This window comes from Equus caballus, chromosome 26 (assembly GCF_041296265.1).
Source record: "Equus caballus isolate H_3958 breed thoroughbred chromosome 26, TB-T2T, whole genome shotgun sequence".
NCBI classification, from domain to species: domain Eukaryota; kingdom Metazoa; phylum Chordata; class Mammalia; order Perissodactyla; family Equidae; genus Equus; species Equus caballus.
Genome location: NC_091709.1, coordinates 22,699,198 through 22,717,106, shown reverse-complemented (window position 1 = coordinate 22,717,106; position 17,909 = coordinate 22,699,198). Strand labels below are relative to the sequence as shown.

The 17,909-nt window shown below is 37.3% G+C and overlaps 1 long non-coding RNA gene across 1 annotated transcript in view; it reads right to left on the bottom strand.

The window, feature by feature from the left end:
* LOC138920928 (uncharacterized) overlaps positions 1–17,437 on the bottom strand; it is a 158,563-nt gene extending 141,126 nt beyond the window's left edge. Inside the window, exon 1 of the long non-coding RNA XR_011432981.1 lies at positions 17,114–17,437. This is a non-coding gene — a long non-coding RNA (uncharacterized lncRNA). The remainder of the gene's footprint in view (positions 1–17,113) is intronic.
* Positions 17,438–17,909: the final 472 nt, after the last annotated feature.

The following is a 17,909-nucleotide window of genomic DNA, read 5'->3' as shown; positions in this document are numbered from 1 at the left end:
TACCTAAATGGAGAAGTTGAAGAGACACTTGTATATGTGGTTCTTGAAGTGAAGACAAAAGTTGTGAGCTTTCAATATATAGATGGTAATGGAAATTTTGAGTATGGATACAAAGGCATAAGGAAGTTTTGAGCAGCAATGAAGACCTCCAAAGTTGAATTGTGTCTCTCTAATACTTTTAATTAAAACACAGTTACCACTGAATTTTCAGGAGTGGGAAAATTAGTAAAGTACAGATTTTAAATAAAACCTACAAAAATCCTTGCAGCTTACAACCTCGCAGCATTTTTTTTTTTACTACCCTAACTCAGTTCTTTAAAGCGGTTTTACCATTTTACATTTTCTTCTGCAGACCACAAGTTCTGCTATATTCTTACTGATCCATTCACTCACACACACTTACCATCAGCTGTCAATCAGTGTAATAAAGTATCATCAAAGAAATACATTACCACATGGGATCAGTGATTTTCCCATGTAATCCTGTCAGCAAAACACAAAGCCAGCTTTTTTTAGAGTCAGTTATGCTAAATAAACCATAAGCCTTGTGAATGACAGTAAATCATCTTAAATGACTAACAGTGAGGCTACACTTTTGGCTCACAGATTTCTGTTATGATCTACACTTCCTATCATAGGGAGGTCTAGTCTAGGTTGACTTAAGAATTACCTAACTCACTAGCTAAGTAAATTATGCTATTATAAATGATAAATACAATAGAAAAATATGCAGTCTTTTTAATGAGACAGAGAGCTATCTACTGGCATAGAAAGATACTCAGGATATGTTGTCTTCGGTTAGGTTCCCACGAAACATTCTGAGAAGAGGCATGTGCAGAGTGTTTAGTGGAGAGTGAGGAAATGAGAAAGGCAAGATTAGGTAGAAGGACAATCTGACCTGCAATGTAATCATCACTGAGGCCTTAACTGGTATTACAGAAAACATTGACCTGGGATGGTCCTTGAGACTATACCAAAATGTGGCAAAGTGGGGAGGAGGGATCATATCCCTGTATTAGTGGTCATTGGTCATGGCCTTCCTGGAGAGGAAACATAGCTTTGGATGAGGGAATTCCCTGTGGTTGAGGGCAATTCCCAGTTTGGAGTAGAGCTGAAACTGTCAGCAGCTGACATTCCCAGTCTCTATGAGCGAGTTCTTTGGCCCTGATGAGGGCTCTGGGCGGGGTACCACACTATTCACTACAGTCCTCCCTTTGTATCACTCAGATCTGCTTATTTTTTATGGTAAGTTGACCCCTTTTTGGAAGTGCTCCTTCAAGTTTATGATTGGTTAAGTTTCCAAGGAAAACTAAAAAAGAAGGGTTAGTAGGATGAATTACAGCCCTCAGTGAAGCAGTTGATCTCAAGTCCATGATAATCAGCATACCCATTTCCAGAATCCATTCTATATTGCCCTCACTCTTGGCTAACATGCCTGCTGGTAGAGGTGTCTTACCTGTAGGGGTGGCCCAGAACTTTAATTGTGAGACATCTGATTCTCTAGTGACCAAGTCCTTTTTATGCTGTGATTCTTTGTTTTTTCCTTTAACATTAAAACTGGACCTGGGAACACCCAAAAGACCTACCTCGTCCTGATTATCAGCATCAATTACCCCTGCTAGGATGGTGACTCCCTTTCCTGCCTGCTGGTCTCTTAGAGCAAGAAGCACCAAGTAACTGGGTGGCAGCTGTAGAGTAAGCTTCAATGGAATTCTTTTTGTGTCCCACGTGTGAGGACCTCTGGACATACAGAGTTTACATTTGCAAAAATGGGAAGCAAAAATTTCCAAAATGGGTTATTGGAAATGATGTTAAACAGTGCCATTTCTGTTTCTACTTGGATTCTAGACTTATGTGTTTTACCTACCAGAGACACAGAGCCACATTAGTGGTCACTGATTTAAGTTATATATCACAATCTGGAAGATGGCATCTTATCTTCTCGGGGTATCATCTCTAAGCTGGAGCCCTAACTGTGTATACGTGTGTGTGTGTGTTTTCCTAGCTTTATTGATATATAATTGATGTATAACATTGTGTAAGTTTAGCTATACACTGTGATGATTTGATAGAGCTATATATTGTGAAATGCGTACCGCAGTAATGTTAGTTGACACATCCTTCACCTGACATAATTACCATTTTGTTATTGTTGTTGCTGCTATTATTATGGTGAGAACATTAAAGCTCTACTCTCATAGCAACTTCCAAGTATACAATACAGTATTGTTAACTAGAGTCACCATCTAGTTGACCAACATCTCCCATTTCCCCACCCTTTAACCCCTCACAACTACCATTTTACTCTCTGTTTCTATGAATTTGATACTTTTAGATTCCACATATAAGTGATATCATACATATTTGTCTTTCTCTGTCTGGCTTATTTCACTTAGCATAATGTCCTCAGGGTCCATCCATGTTGTCGCAAATGGCAGGATTTCCTTCTTTTTTTACGGCTGAATGATATTCTATTGAATGTATGTACCACATTTTCTTTATCCATTCATCTATCGATGGGAATTTAGGTTGTTCGTATGTCTTGGCTATTGTCAAGCTGTGTTTTTAAGGAGACGATGTGCCAAGCTATCAGGCTGACAAATTCTAGGTGGTGCAATGTACGATAGAATAAGTGGATCTCACAGCTGTATGTTCATTTACACACCACGTTTACTTTAAAATAGTTTCTTTATTCTGAAACAATATTATATGGGATCTCATGTTGGTGGATCAAATACTATGTAAGTCCTTAAAAATAATGTTAACTATGGCCCTCTTAGGAGAAAAGGCAAACACATAACAAGGAGTATTCATCAATTCAAGGCAAAATTATTGTATTTCCCTTTCAAGGTAGTCAACTGGCCACAAAGTAGATCATTGGATGGTCTTAGAGGATGGGGCTATATGGAAACTCAGCTTTGGTCTCTGTTGCTGGCAAGTTGGACATTCAGCAGTGTCAGTAGCCAGATAAGAATTGTTCAGTGGAAGCTCATACTGTTGGGCTTATGCATACCTTCCATCTTTGCTACCATTGTCACTTGTTCATAACCTATTGTACCAGCACAGGAGTGGCTGATTACAGGGACTGGCTGATGTAAACTGGCCGTGGCATTTCATCAACTTGATTGTTTAGGGTCTCTTCCATGGTAGGCGCTCTCTGGTAAGGGTTGACAAATGGCATAAAACTCTTCATACCTCATTCCCTCTCTTATCTTCTTCTCCAGTCACATGCCACTTGCCCATACCTCTTTGTCCCCAGTGTTATAATTTGTCTCTTTTAAAGTCCCTGACAAATCAGCTAAACTACTGCCCATGAGTTTGTATAGATTCTTACATGTCTATTTCTCTTTCCACACCTTACTCATACCTCTGGCCCTGTTTTTTCCAATTCCTGATTTATCTTTTCTGTCTTACAAAGGCTCATCTGTCTTATGTCCTCTTGGGTTTCACAGAACACATGATTGTGATTCTTCTATAAGGGTTGGATATAAACTTTATATAACTTTTTTTTGTGATAGATACTTCTAGTAAATGGGGTCTTTTAGGTAATATGTTCCAAGTGGCAGGGCTGTTTGAACTTCAGTCTAGACCTGCTGCTGATGCCTTTCTTGCTCTAGAGTCCTCTCAATACCAACAGGTTTTTATGTCACCTAGAAAATGGGTTGAAATAATATTCCAAATTGTTAAATTTGCTGCCTTCAGAATCCAAAACGTCTTACTAATTAGTGTGCTGCTTCTGAATGGCAGAAGTTTGGAGAAGTAACCATCTATCTTTAACTTTAGAGAGAATGTTTTGGCATTCCTCAGTCTTGTGGAACCCTAAGAACTTCACTGACATGATTATTTTGCAATGTATATAAATATTGAATCACTATGATGTGCACCTGAAACTAATATGATATCGCATGTCAATCATACTTCAATAAAAAACTGAATAATAGTGAAAAGATATTAATAACCCCATTTTTAAATAAGAAAATAAGGATTAATAAGGCTCAGCTAGTAAGTGGTTGAATCAGGATTTAAACCCACATCTCTGAAAAAGAAAAAAGAAAAACCTTCACTGATGTGAAAGGACCCTGAATCTTAGTAGGGTTTATCTCCTCTGGGGCACCTTTGTCTTACCAAGGCCTCCAATGTACTTGCCAGTATTTGCCCACTTGGTTTGATTAGCATGATGTCATCTCTTTAGTGGACCTGTGTGATATTCTGCCAGATGTCCAGGTGGTCTAGGTCCCTTTGGACTGTATTATATTGGAGAGAGGGAAAGTTAATATAGCTTTGTGTCAAGATTGAAAATGTAGACTGTTCACCTCACATGAAAATGATCTCCTTCTGAGCCTCTTTGCTGATGGGGAAGGCAAAGAATGCAGCTGCAAAGTCAATGGCCACATACCACAGCTAGGTCTATGTTCCTCTGTTCTAGTTAAAATATGACACATGGCACTGTGGTGCATCCAGGAGTACTATTGAGTCAAACTTGCAATAACACATGGTTGTCTGTTATGATCCATCTAGTTGGTTTTTGCCCTTTTTTTTTTTAAGAGCCAAACTAGTGAATTAAATTGTGATAGGAAAGGAACAACAATTCTTTTATTCTTTAAGTTTTTGAGGGTGGCACTAATCTTTGCCATATCCCTTAGAATTCAGTATTGTTTTTGGTTTTCTGTTGGAGAAGGGGCATGGTCTCAGAAGTTTTCATTTGGCTTTCCTACAATGGTACTTACACAGATCAAATAACCAACATGCAGCTTGTTCTAATAATCAAGTATATTTATTCCAATTACACATTTTGAGGACTAGGTTAATTACCACTGAGTGAGTCTGTGGACCAGTGAACCTACGGTGATCTTGACATGGACCAGAATTCCATTTATCACCTAGCCCCTTTTCCCTTGTTCTAATAAGGGTCCATGGTGGTGCTTGGGTCCCTAGATATCATTGTCAATTCAGACTTAATTTACATGATTACCTGAGTAAATGGCCATACATATTTTGGGGGAAAGATTGAAGAAATTACTACTGAATGTACTTATTGTGGTGTTCTACGTGTTACGGGTCTGAAAAAAGATCATGATTTTTGTTGGGGCTTCTACCCTCAGGATCCTGATCACACATACAGCTTTAAATCCTTAAGCAATACATATGCTGTCTGCCTATGTTTCTTGCCCATATTTCTAGGGCCACTGCATTTCATTAATTAATTCCATAACTCTCTGCTGATCAGCTTCCTGGCTACTACTTAAATCTTGATATTTAATGCAATAATTGCATGCACCTTGTTTCACATAGTTCATACCTCCACCAGACCACTGTTATTTCAGGATCCTATTATCCTCATGACTATCAGAGAGCTTAGTTTTGTAAAGGCATATCCTCCTTTTGCCCTAACCTACAGATAATCCCCATGACTCAGTTTCTCAACAATGCCAGTGTCTCCCTCATCGTCACAATCCTTACTGCTGTAATAAATGAGTATCCTCTGGGCTATTCCAAAGAACATAGTTGTCTGGTAAGTTTTCTGAGGTGGGATAGCATATCCATTCGAGTATGCTTTATTTTCTGAGTCTTTTCATCCCTTCCTTCAATATCTGCCACAGTATTTTCTGGAATTTCTGTTTCATTTGTATGAGTTATTACTTTCTCTAAACGTTCAAGGGCTTTCCTAGAAGTATTGGTACCATCTCTAGTGATACTTGCTGTGATGTTAAATCTGACATTTTAGCAATATATTGATAAATTATTTCTTATTCAACCTCATCTTCTGCCCCCTTGTTCTAGAACCCCCAAAATCCCATCCCATACTCATCCATATCTTTTCAGACCGTATTAGCCAGATCTTGTAACAACTTCAATACAGAGTCTCTCTTCTCCCTTAGAATACATAGTACTTCCCTAATTAGGCTGTGCTGGAATTTGGTCCTTGTTATGGGTCTAGACGCCAGGAGATATGAGGAAGTAAGCATTGTTTTATAACGTCTGGCTCATATGAGACCTCTGTATGATGTCAAGTCAGGGTGTGTGGGTGTGCTGTCTTCTACTAAGGAGGAGTAGGCCACTTTTGCAAACTCAGAAGGTCAGGGGAATCTAGGGTTTAGATTCTCAGATATCCCTGTTTCAAGTCTCAAGGTTCCATTCTTTCTGGAACTGGAGATAAAATTCGTGGTGTAGGAGACCTTCTGAGACTGAGAAGTCAACTTTTTATACATCTCTACTTCTATTGAAGTCCTTAGACTGGTCCTTCATTCCATAGAGCTACTGGAGATTAGGGTTTCCTTAAATACTGCCAAAGCTACTCTGAGTCTTTCATATTCTGCCTTGAATTATTTACTAATCATCCTGAGCTATCATTATCTCTCTAATCAGTAGAATTCAACAATAGTCATCCAATTCCACCGACCCTGTAGTTACCATTTTTCTCCTACCTCATAAGCCCGAGAGAAATTTTACCAGGCAGTGTATCCTCTCCCCTTGGTATCACATTCTGTCCACCATTAGTGAAAAGTTTAACAACAAATTACTACAAAATGGTTCAGGATATCCATACTCCACCATCCACTAGTAATAATGTTTTCATTACCCACTGACCAGTAGGTAATCCAAATGGAAAATTCCATTTTAGAACATGCTCCTTACAGCTACTACTGGAACAAGTTGTTTTAGATTGGAAGTTCCCTGGAAACAAATTGAGGTAGGAAATTATATGAAGCATCTTAATTGGTGAGAGGTTTCAGGATTTACATGTGTAAGTGTAAAATGAGTGGGGAAAATAAGATTGAGCAAAGGGAGAAGCTGGCTCATAAGCCTACAGAGAGCTCTGGAGATGGTATGGCCCTTCAGAATTGTCCAATTTGAGCTAAAGAGGCTATTTGTGCCCCCACATCAGCCAGTCATTGGCTGTGGACTCTACCCTGGAATGTAACTTTGTATATGGCAGTTTCCCACAGCCAAAGGGAGCTACCAGTACAGGGCATGGTTATGAGTCATCAGAAGTGCTCTGAAGAAGGGATCTGGGCAGAATAGGACACTGTCCACTATGTGCTATGTGTGATGATGAAGATGATTATGATGATGTTGATAATGATTATCAAAATAATAGCTAACACTCACACAACACTTTGATGTGCCCATACTATTCTAAGATCTTGTAATATAGTCTTCAGTTAGTCCTCATAGCAACTTTGAAGAGTTAGGTAACACCATTTTTATCACCATTTTTTGAAGGAGAAACTGAAGCACAGAGAATTTGAGCAGCAGGTCTAAAGGTCACATGGGTATTAAGTGGTAGAGCCAGGATCTAACTCCAGGAAGTGGGACTATATTGAATGAAATTAAAAAAGAAATGTGCATAAAGGTGTAAAATATGAACCCATTTGGGTCAAAAGCATATGTGTATATATAGACGCAAATATACATCTATATTCTTAACTATAAGATATGTGAAAGTAAATTTAAAATATGAATGTGTATATATGTAGATACATATATATATACACACACATATATATTTGGAACGCCAGTTTGTAACAGTGTTTACCGTTAGGTAATAAGACTGAGGGGCTAAAATAAAGGATTTTTTTTTCTTATTCATCTTTGAGGTTTTTTAAAGTTACTCTATTTTATCTTTGTAAAGAGTCAGTCAAAATAAAATTATTCAACTCCCCAAATTCAGGTGTCTCTGTCACTTGGCTAGGGTGCAACTTCCCTCACTTATTTCACCCAGGGCAGAGATGTATTTCAGATATTGGAAAATGTTTTTATACTACTTCCCCCAAAGTTTTAGATTTTGATTCTAACTCTTCTTTTTTTTTCATTTTATCAGGCATTCTTATTTCAACTCTGAGTTTTCTACCCTCAGGGATTTTATTTATTTATGAGTTCCTGTACTTAGCGCGTGATTCACTGTCACTAGTTTTCATTTTTCCATCTGAGTTAATCTGTACATGAATGTAGGTCATGTGGATTTAATTTCTTTAGCAGCGAGGAGATCGATTGCAATACCATCATAATGTCTTTTTCTCTGTGGAATTTGTGTATATTTTGAATGACTGCACCTGCCCACTGTGGGGGTGAGGGCCATCTTTGCAGGGGCTTGAGGGTTATTACTCATGACGCTTTGCAGGAGGAGAAGGGCTAAAGGGAGTTGTGAAAGCAGTGGGAGAGTGTGCGGCAGCTTTCTGTGGTTGGGCTGGTGGAGAGTGTGCAATCCATTTACAAACGCAACTGCCCATGCAACCAGAATCCTCTAAGTTTCATATACTTATCTACTTGACCCCGCTGACACCTCATTATTGCAGGTTCCCATCTTTAAAAATTATGTGCATTTGGTGTCTATGATCTCACTTTCTCCTCTCTCTTTTCTCTGTTACTTAAGTTGTTATTCCCTATCTTCTGTGATTCACACTAAGCCCATTAATTTTCCTCTATAGAACAGTAATAATCTGTCTCCCTCACTGTCTCAGAAAAAGAAATGCCAAGGCAAAGCAGAGCTGGAAGAAGAGCAGAAGGAGAATATGAGGGCCCATGACTGACTCTGAAGGCAGAGAAATATCCCAAACCCTCAATGTAACTTAATGCTTGTCATTGGGGTTTCAAAGCTCATAACAGTAATTAATCACTTTGCCAAAGTCTTGAAAAGAAGGACTGTAAATTATCCGAGCAGGAATTGATTTTAGTTAATTATCTAGTGTGACTTCATTTTATAGTTGAGAAAACAGATGTAGAAATATTAACAAAATTTCTTAAAGCAACACAATTCTACGAAGAAAGAGTTTTGTAATTCAGAGTATACTTAAAATAGGATTGAGAGCTGGCATAGCAACTGGTAAGGTCAGGCTCTCAGAGTGACCTTTGATACATAGGCCACTGAGGCAAACGCAGTCCTTTGTCCTAGATAGACCTGTGGGCTAGGAAACTCCCCTAAACCCATCCTCAGGGCCACAGGCTTGCCTATTTGTCCATACTCTTTCTGGAAATTTCTGTTGATAATGACACTGGGCCTCATCTTCCCAGATTTAATCTTAATGTTAAAGAAAGCATCCTATTCCAGACAAAATCTTTCCAACTCTGCATTGGAAACTACCTGTTTTTATTGGGGATTCCATCTTCAGGGTGGGAGTAGGGGAGAGAGAGAGAGACAGAGAGAGAGAGAGAGAGAGAGAAACAGAGAGAGAGAGAGAGAGAGAGAAACAGAGAGAGAGAGAGCGGAGATAAAGAGATCCTTGGTTCACGGACAGTTCATTCTCAGGATGTCCCATTAAAGAAGGTACATGAAAACCATCCAAGGGACCTTTTCAAATTGCACGTAGTTTCTCATAGTTGAGTTCTATTCTCTTTCAGCAATATTTCTCAACCCTGGCTACAGATTAGACTTACCCAGAGAGTTCTAAAATAACACCTATGGCCAGGTCCCACCCCAGAAAAATTAAATCAAATTCTCTAGGGGTGAGATCATGACATAAATATTTAATACCAAAGAGATTCTCACGTGCAACCAGAGTTGAAGATTTGAGAATCTCTTCCTGGAGGAACGGGGGTCTAACTGAAGAAAGTTGAGGCAGAAAAATCTGAGAATCGTCACTATCACTGTTTCTCTAAGGATGAGGCAGGAGCCTGACTTAGCGTTGACACAGTGATGACCAGGAGATGAAAGTAAAAATATAATTTCTCTCGTTATCAGTATTATTGCAAAAGCAATATTAATGAATAATTATTTCTCTCTCATTTGTCAGAAATAGGGTAAACATTTCACCATTCTATTTTTAATAGCTAGATTTATTTTTGTGAGAAAGTGGTATCTTTACAAGTAAGTGACAGTTTTATTTTCTTGAGCTTATTGTAACATCATTATTGAAATTAACCAATGTAATTTTTAAAATTACAATGAATTTAAAGCATAAACAGAAACATAGAAGCTACGCTATTTTTAAATTTATAGAACATGGGACATCCACACAGTTCAAATTTATAAGATCTCACATGAATATAAGATTATTTAAAATTTACCTCTTCATATTAGGTTGAAGGATCTCATAATGAAGAGAAACTACTTTGTTTAAAGCAGCCAATATACAAGTAGGGGCTAATAACTGTTGAGGTAGTTTGCTTAAATGAATTTTATCCTTATATCCTTATAAATCTTTAAATATTTTCTAAAAACCTAAAATTGGAAAATATACAGTTTAGAAATGCAAAATTATTGTGAGATAAAAATCTTAGATTTTATTCTGGATGTGATTTTTTGTTTTTATTTTTTTAAAGCAGGATTTGGACTTCTTCATCTTACATGATTCTATCTATACCCGTGGTTCAAAATTGGGAGCAATTTTGTGTTCCCCTCCAGGGGCCATTTGGCAACGTCTGGAGACAGTTCTGATTCTCACGCTTGAGAGAAGGAGGATGCCACTGGCATTTGGTAGATAGAAGCCAGATGTGCAACTAAATATCCTACAATATGGGCAGGCTTCCACAAGAAAGAACGATCTGGCCCAAAGTGTCAATAGTGCTGAGGCTTAGTTCTTCTAAACTTACTTCTTAGAAGCTTCATATTCTCTTTAAAAAGCTAGTAAATTATTGATATTTTAATCAATAACATAATTCAATAACAATTTATAAATGTCAGAAAGTATCAACTTGAATCTATAAAATAATGCCTATACTTTGTTATAAACCAAAACAGAAATCTATCAAATAACTCCTTGAATGTCCATACTTTGTTTATTACTGTCATAATTCACATATGTGATCCCTCTTCCCTGATCAAAAAAGAGCAGGTATATACACAGTATGACAGTTCCTTTGAATGGGTTTGCTCAACAGGCATTCCAGCCTCCTTTTAGTTTATGAAACAAACAGAAATAAACAAGAAACTACATTTCCTACATGTGATTTATAGTCCCATTGTTCTAGATGTGAGATATATGTATATTTGACTTATAATCCTTTGATCTAGATGAACTAGATCATCTAGATGTAATTTATAATCCTTAGATTAGATGAACTAGCACGCAATTTTTATTTCAAACTAAGTCATGTGGCTAGGGAGTCAGGGTATCAGAAATCCATTCTACTGATGCAGATATTGACATACGCAGTGTTGTCCTGGAGCTGGCAGATGTAGCAACATCTTCCTGATTTTCCACACAGTTTCCTGCTTTTACAGCTTCTGGATTGTGACAGGGACTGCAGCTCCCTTGGTGGCCCAATTCTGCAATGTAGCTTCACGAATGATTCCTGGAAACTCAATCAAGAGTCAGAGTCTTCAGCCCTCGTAATGATCCTGTGTGGTATTTAATGCCGTTAAATAAATCCCTTCTGGTTATACTGGCAACAGTAGATTCTTTTCTCTGAAACTGAACGCTGACTGATACAGATATAACAAAAAGACAGGGTGGGGAAGAAAAACTCACTTTATTGCCCACAAAGAACCAATATTTGACTCTTCGACCTGATAACTCCATTCTCAGACCCGAAATGATGCCTGTGGGAACGACATTTTTGTTGTTAGTGCTCTTGAGTGGATTCCGACTCCTAGCGACCCTGTGGACAGCAGAGAGGAACACTGACAGTCTTTTTGTGCCATCCTCTCACCTTCCAGTGCTATATCAGACAGTGCTCCGCTGCTGTTCACGGCCAACTTTTTCGGAAGTGGGTGGCCGGTTCCTTCTTCCTAGTCTGTCTTAGCCTTGGAGCTCTGCTGAAACCTGTTCACCATGGGTGACCCTGCTAGTATTCGAAATACTGGTGGCATAGCTTTCAGCATCTTCATATTAGGTTGAAGGATCAACACGCAACCACCACAGTATGACAACCAACAGAGGGGTGATGTTGTTCCTTGACCCAGAAACCAACACTGACCCCCATGGTGAGGGCCCCAAATCTTAATTACTGGACCACCAGGGCTGGAGGGAACAACATAGCACATTACTATTATTTATATCATCTCACAAATAGTAAATTACAAACCCAAGTTGCTACCTTTTTCTCTCTTCTTATTCTCCTCTAGTTTTGTTTTTTTTTAAATCTACTTGGAAACCAGTTGTCCTAACCTCACATCCAAGAGAAGTGAAATTCTTTCAATGGCTCAAGAAAAGTTCATGGAGAATATATAATCCCATTTATTATATTGTGAAAAAGTATAAATCAAACAAAGAAATCCCTTTTTTGTATTTAAATATTAAATTATATTGATATATAGTAGCATTAGTTATGTTTAAAAAAAAAAGTTTCTAGAATGCTATTTTGTCTGCATAATTCTGAAAAAAAGGCTAGTTATGGAATGATGACCAGGCATGTTCATCTACAAAACCTTTCCCTTGCTTTTATTAAGTTGAGCATTATAATTTTTCCAAATTTATCTTTCTTATTTTTATTTTTCAAATTCAATCCAATTTCCCCTTCCTTCCTTCTATCTTTATTCTCTCCTTCCTTCACAATCATTTTCTTCTCTTTTAGCTTTGGAATCCTCCCTTATCTTTCATCCCTCTTTACTCAATTATTTAATTAACCAATACATATTTGTTGAAAACCTGTTGCCTGCTGGGCACTGTGCTAGGTTCCAGAAATAAAGCCATCATTCTCTACTATTCTTTAGCTTTCAGAGTATTGGGTATGGGAGACAAAAGAAGAGTAACCATGAAAAAAATCTGAAATTCTGTATTGTGCTTATTTGTAATGAGCACTGGGAGAGAAAAGAACTGGGGTTTATTAAAAAAAAAAAATAGAATAGCAGGCCATGAGGATATTCCTAACTTACATTGATTGAGTCTGTGGAGAGCGATCTGAGGAAATGATATTTGCGTTTAGGACTCAAGCATGAGAAGGAATTAGCCAGGTTAAAGTACAAGAACCAAGATTTCAGAGCGATGCTGAAAGGTCAGTGTGACTGGAGAAAGATGATTAAGGAAAGAATGGTTTAAAGATCACGTTAAAGAGACAGGTGGAGGCTAGAAAATGCACGGAGTTGTAGATCCAGTAAAGAATTTGGATTTTAATATAAGTGTAAAAGGAAACTGATGAAGGTATTTAGGAGAGTGGGTATGAGACATCATATTGATGTATCAAAAGATGACTCTGGCTAATGTGTAGAGAATGAACTAGATGGTGGAAGAGCGGAAGGAGGTGGACCTGCTGGGGTTATTGCAGGAGCTCAGGTAGACCAGGGGAACGCAGGAGAGTTGAAGTGGGGAAGATGAGTCAGAGATTTCTTCTTATCGTCACTGATCTGAAAAGCCATCTTTATAAAATTTTTATATGCATGAGTCTCTTTCTGAATGTTCTAGTTAGTTTTCTGGATTTTGTTGTCTATTCTTGCATCAATACCATAGTTATTTTAAAAGCAGTCCTTTACATCTTTTGACGTTTGGTAGGATAGATTCTCCTTTTTGTTCCTCTTCAGATATATATTAGCTATTCCTACAAATTTATTTTTTACATGAAATTTAGAATTAGCCTGAAAAATTCCATAAAATCCTATTGGATATTGATTTACTTTGCAAAGACTTTTTATGTTAATTAGGAAAATACTATGTTGAATCTTATCATCAATAAAGATGCTATACCTGTTTATCTAGGAGTGATTATGCCATTCAGTGTGTTTTTATAATTTTCTTCTTAGAAGTCAAAATATTCTCTTATGATTTTTAAATCCCTATTCTATTCTATCTCTAAATATACCTCTGTTTCTTTCTTAATATTTTATTTAATCTTTCCCTTATTTTTCTTACATCAGTCTTGTTTAGTAATTTCATTATTATCTAAATCTTTTCTATAACCCAGTTTTACTTTTGTTGGTCATTGAATTTTTAACTTCATACATTTTAGCATCTTTTCATTTTGTTTTCTGAGAATTTACCCTAAATTTTCTGCTATAGCAAGTCGAATATTTTATTCATTATTCAAAAATCTTTCTTATAAAGTGTATTTCTAAGTACTTTAAAATTTTTGTTATTGCTCTGAAAGTGATTGTTTCCATTTTATATCGGAAGGATTTAGGAAACCTTTTGATGTTTATACATTGTACTTTAAGCCTCCAATATTGCTAACCTCACTGATTGGTTCTATTAGAAATATGGTCATTTTTCCCTCTCATATACATTCATAAGATTTAAAAAATTATTTTTCCAATCTCATTACTGTTCTTATCTTATTACATGGACTAAGATTGTTAGTATAATGATGGATAGTAGCAGTGATAGCAGAAATTATAATCCTGTTTCTGACTTTAAAAGGAAAGCGTGTAATATTTTTTATTAGCTGTTTGGGGCATGATATGGTCTTGGACTTCCAATGTATGTGGACTATCAGAGTCAGAGAGTTTTATTATCTTCCTGGTTGCTAGGAGATTTTCATTTGTTTTTTGTTATGTTTTGTTTCACTTGAAAGATTACGGAATTTCTTTTTGCTTTAATAATGAATATAACTAACTAATTTTGTTAATTTTTACTTTTGGGGCCTTCCTTTGTGACTTTTCATGTGGTCATTTTTTGTAAATGTTGTTTATATGTTTCAACTGAATGTGTTTTGCCTTTTGAATGTGGTATTGTTTATTTTTTATGTTATTCAAATTCTCTCTTGTCTTGTGAGTTTTGGTTTATTTCATCTGTTAGTTTCCAGGAAATCTGTGCTAAAATTTCCCATTATGAATGTAAAAATGTTAATTTCCCTTTTTACTGGATTCAAAAGTTTCACAATTGTTAAATCTTTTTCATGGGTGAATCATTTCTTTTTCAACATGAAATATCCCATTTGTAGTTTCTAACGATCATAACCTTAAATTTCAGTTTTCTGACATTAATGATGCTCTTCATCATTAGGTAGACTTACAAAGCAAAGCTCAGCTCAAATCAACTCTATGAGAGGTATTACCAGTGTAGTACTCAAACCTCAGAAAAGGAAAGGCTTGGTGACTGATTTTACATGAAGGAATCTAAGAAAGAGATAAAAATATGACTGAAACATAAAATGCTATTTTCAGGGACCATTAAAGAGAAGCTAATGAGTTTAGTTTTGTTGATATTAAGATTACGGCAAAGATAATTCTATTAGGCCTTTGCAATTGGAGTTTTAGAACTCAAGTTCACCAAGATAAAACTTACATTATAATTCTTTGAATTCTTTTCAAGAATTCATCAATCATCTAAGAATGTAACCATCCATCTCCCCCCTCCCCCACCCCGCACTTTTATTTCTCTAGCCCTTAAATCAAGTGTCTGGGGTATAATAGGACCTCAACAAAGGCATGTTCACTTTAACTGGGAGGGAGACGGCTTTCTGATTTATACCTAGCTTCCTAGTGCTACTTTTCTTCATACTATACCCCTGCTCCACTTGGTTTAAGCAAAACCAGGAAGGAGGGACATTTACTAAAAGTTTTCCATGATCTTGAATGAAGCAGCCTTCACAGTTTTTAATGTAGCAAAGAGGTCTAAGAGAAAATGTAGATGGAGATAAAGTACGAACAGAAACCAGATGGCAGTATGTAAGAAACTGGAAAAAAGAAAACATATGGTTTGGAGGCAAAGCCTTTCAGATAATTTTGTCAGCAAATAACTCTAGTCTTTCAAATAAATTTGTCAGCAAATAATTCTATCAGCAGGAGGAAGGTAACTATTGGAAGCCACAGGTCAAGTGACATTTGTTTCCAAGGCAAACAGAGAGTGGAAGGAACAGTGCTGAACATAGGCTACAGAATTGGAAATTGAAAGCATAGACAGCATTTGAAAATGTGTAAATAGAAGAATGATTTAAATAGAGCAGAGAAAAAAGCAGAAAGCCAAGGATTATATCTTGGGAATGGGAAAAGATGGTCCTTTCAAAGTGATAGAGGAGAAGCAGAATGGTGTGTGGGGAACCAAGATAACTTAAATACCCCAGGTCAGACCTTTGGCATTCACGTTACCAGAGAAAACAAAATGATTGATATGTGTTGTGGGCAGCTGTAATTCCCAGGGTCAGACAAAATTCTAACAGTCTCCCACTTCCCTTTCTTTCTTCCTTTTCAATTTAGCGTCCCCGCACACAATCCTTCTTCACATACTCAGTGGCCTGGAAGTGCTTTTGCTCATCCAGACTTCTGTTTCATCTCCTCATGCATCAGAATCAACTTCCTGACAGGGAACAGCCTCTGAACACAACTGGGTTGTGGTGCACTGTTTTTGGAATCCAGTTCAAGAGCGGGGAAGAGGCCAGACTGTAGAGATTGAAGCCAGTCAAATGGGAGGAAACTTACAGGGGAATAATTTACAGTCAAGTCACAAACTGGCCAACTGAGTCAGTTTTCAGAAGGGCCCTCCGAACAGAATTAAAAATCCAGGAGAACAGAGGGAGAGTCTCCAGAGCTGGGGGACTAAGGAGAGACCTTGAGTGAAAAAAAAGACTAGTTGCTTTGTAAAGGGCACTTGAGGCCTGTAGCATGGGCAGCAAGGAGTTGCTAAAAGCTCACCCTCTGACTTGTTTCCCTACTTGATTTCTCACTGTAAATCTATCTATTCAACCCTGCTCCTTTCCAATTATTTCAGCTTTGTATTAGGAAAAAAGCAGAAAAACAGAATTATCTGATTAAAATTTATGATAGACTTCACCTCCCGAAGTAGTAATTTGTAAGTTTAAAAGGAGTGTTTTTTTTTCAAACCCAAATGAATCTCTAATCAGTAGAATGTGTTGGAGGAAGTGAGCAAAACCTTGGCCTGAATGTTGGTAAATTGGACTGGTTAACTTGTGGCTTCAATTTAACTATGTTTGAATGAGAAATCTGTATTTTATTAGGTGAAGCCTTTTCTAAGTTTGAATTTTCTTTATATTCCTTTACTTTCTCTTTAGTTCTTAGTAAGGTTATTTTCAAGTTTTAGCTTTTCGTTGTTAAGCAAGGAGCAAGACGGGAAAGGAGCTTTTGTCTATTTCTGGGTGTTGCAGCAAGGAGACAACTATGTGCCCCTGGAGGCTGGAGTAAAGACAAAAGAGAATCAAGAAGGAGGTGTAAATAGTGGGAAAAGAGAAGTCATTCATACAGCCATGCTATTCTGCCTGTGATAATCTCTGTCTTAGTCCATTCAGGCAGCTAGAACAGAATACCAAGGACTGGGTGCCTTATAAATAACAGAAATTTGTTACTCACAGTTCTACAGTGTGGGAAGTTCAAGATCAAAGTGCAGGCAGATTCAGCGTCTGGCGAGGGCCAGCTTCCTTGTTCGTAGATGGCCGTCTTTTTGTGGTCGGTGTCCTCGCATGATAGAAAGGAGTGAGGGATCTCTCTGGGGGCTCTTTGATAAGGACACTAATCCCATTCATGAGGGTTCCACCCTCATGACCAAATCACCTCCCAAAGGTCTCACCTTCTAATACCATCACATTGGGTATTAGGTTTCAAGATATGAAGTTTGAAGGGATAGGTAGAGTCAATCTATAGCAATCTCCCATATAGACTTTTCTCTCTGCTTCACAGAGTTTCTGTGTATTTATTTTTAAAACCTAGCTCTGTAATACTATTTTAAGAACCTGGCTGCATAGTCTTGCTAAAATAGAATCTCCAAAATTAGGGCTCAAAGTCTGCATATTTATCAAGCTCTTCTGATGACGATGAGCAAAACATGCTCTACATGTTACAGTGAAGTAAAACTCTACTCTGAATTAGTCTTGATTTGTTTTTGCATTTCCATCAAATTCTTTGAGAGTTGGAAAGGATTCATCTTGAAGAATATAAGACTTCAGTTATTTCACGAGGGCTAGGAATTTCCCAAACAAAAAATATCTCAACTGTTTTATCACTGATAGAAAAATCTGCAGCAGTTGATTTTTTCCTCCAACATTAATTTTTCCAATGTTCTTACAAATGAGAAAGACAAGGATATATTAAATTCAAATAACTCTCAGCTTAATTAACTAGGTAGCTATCTGTCATGACCCCTCAGACA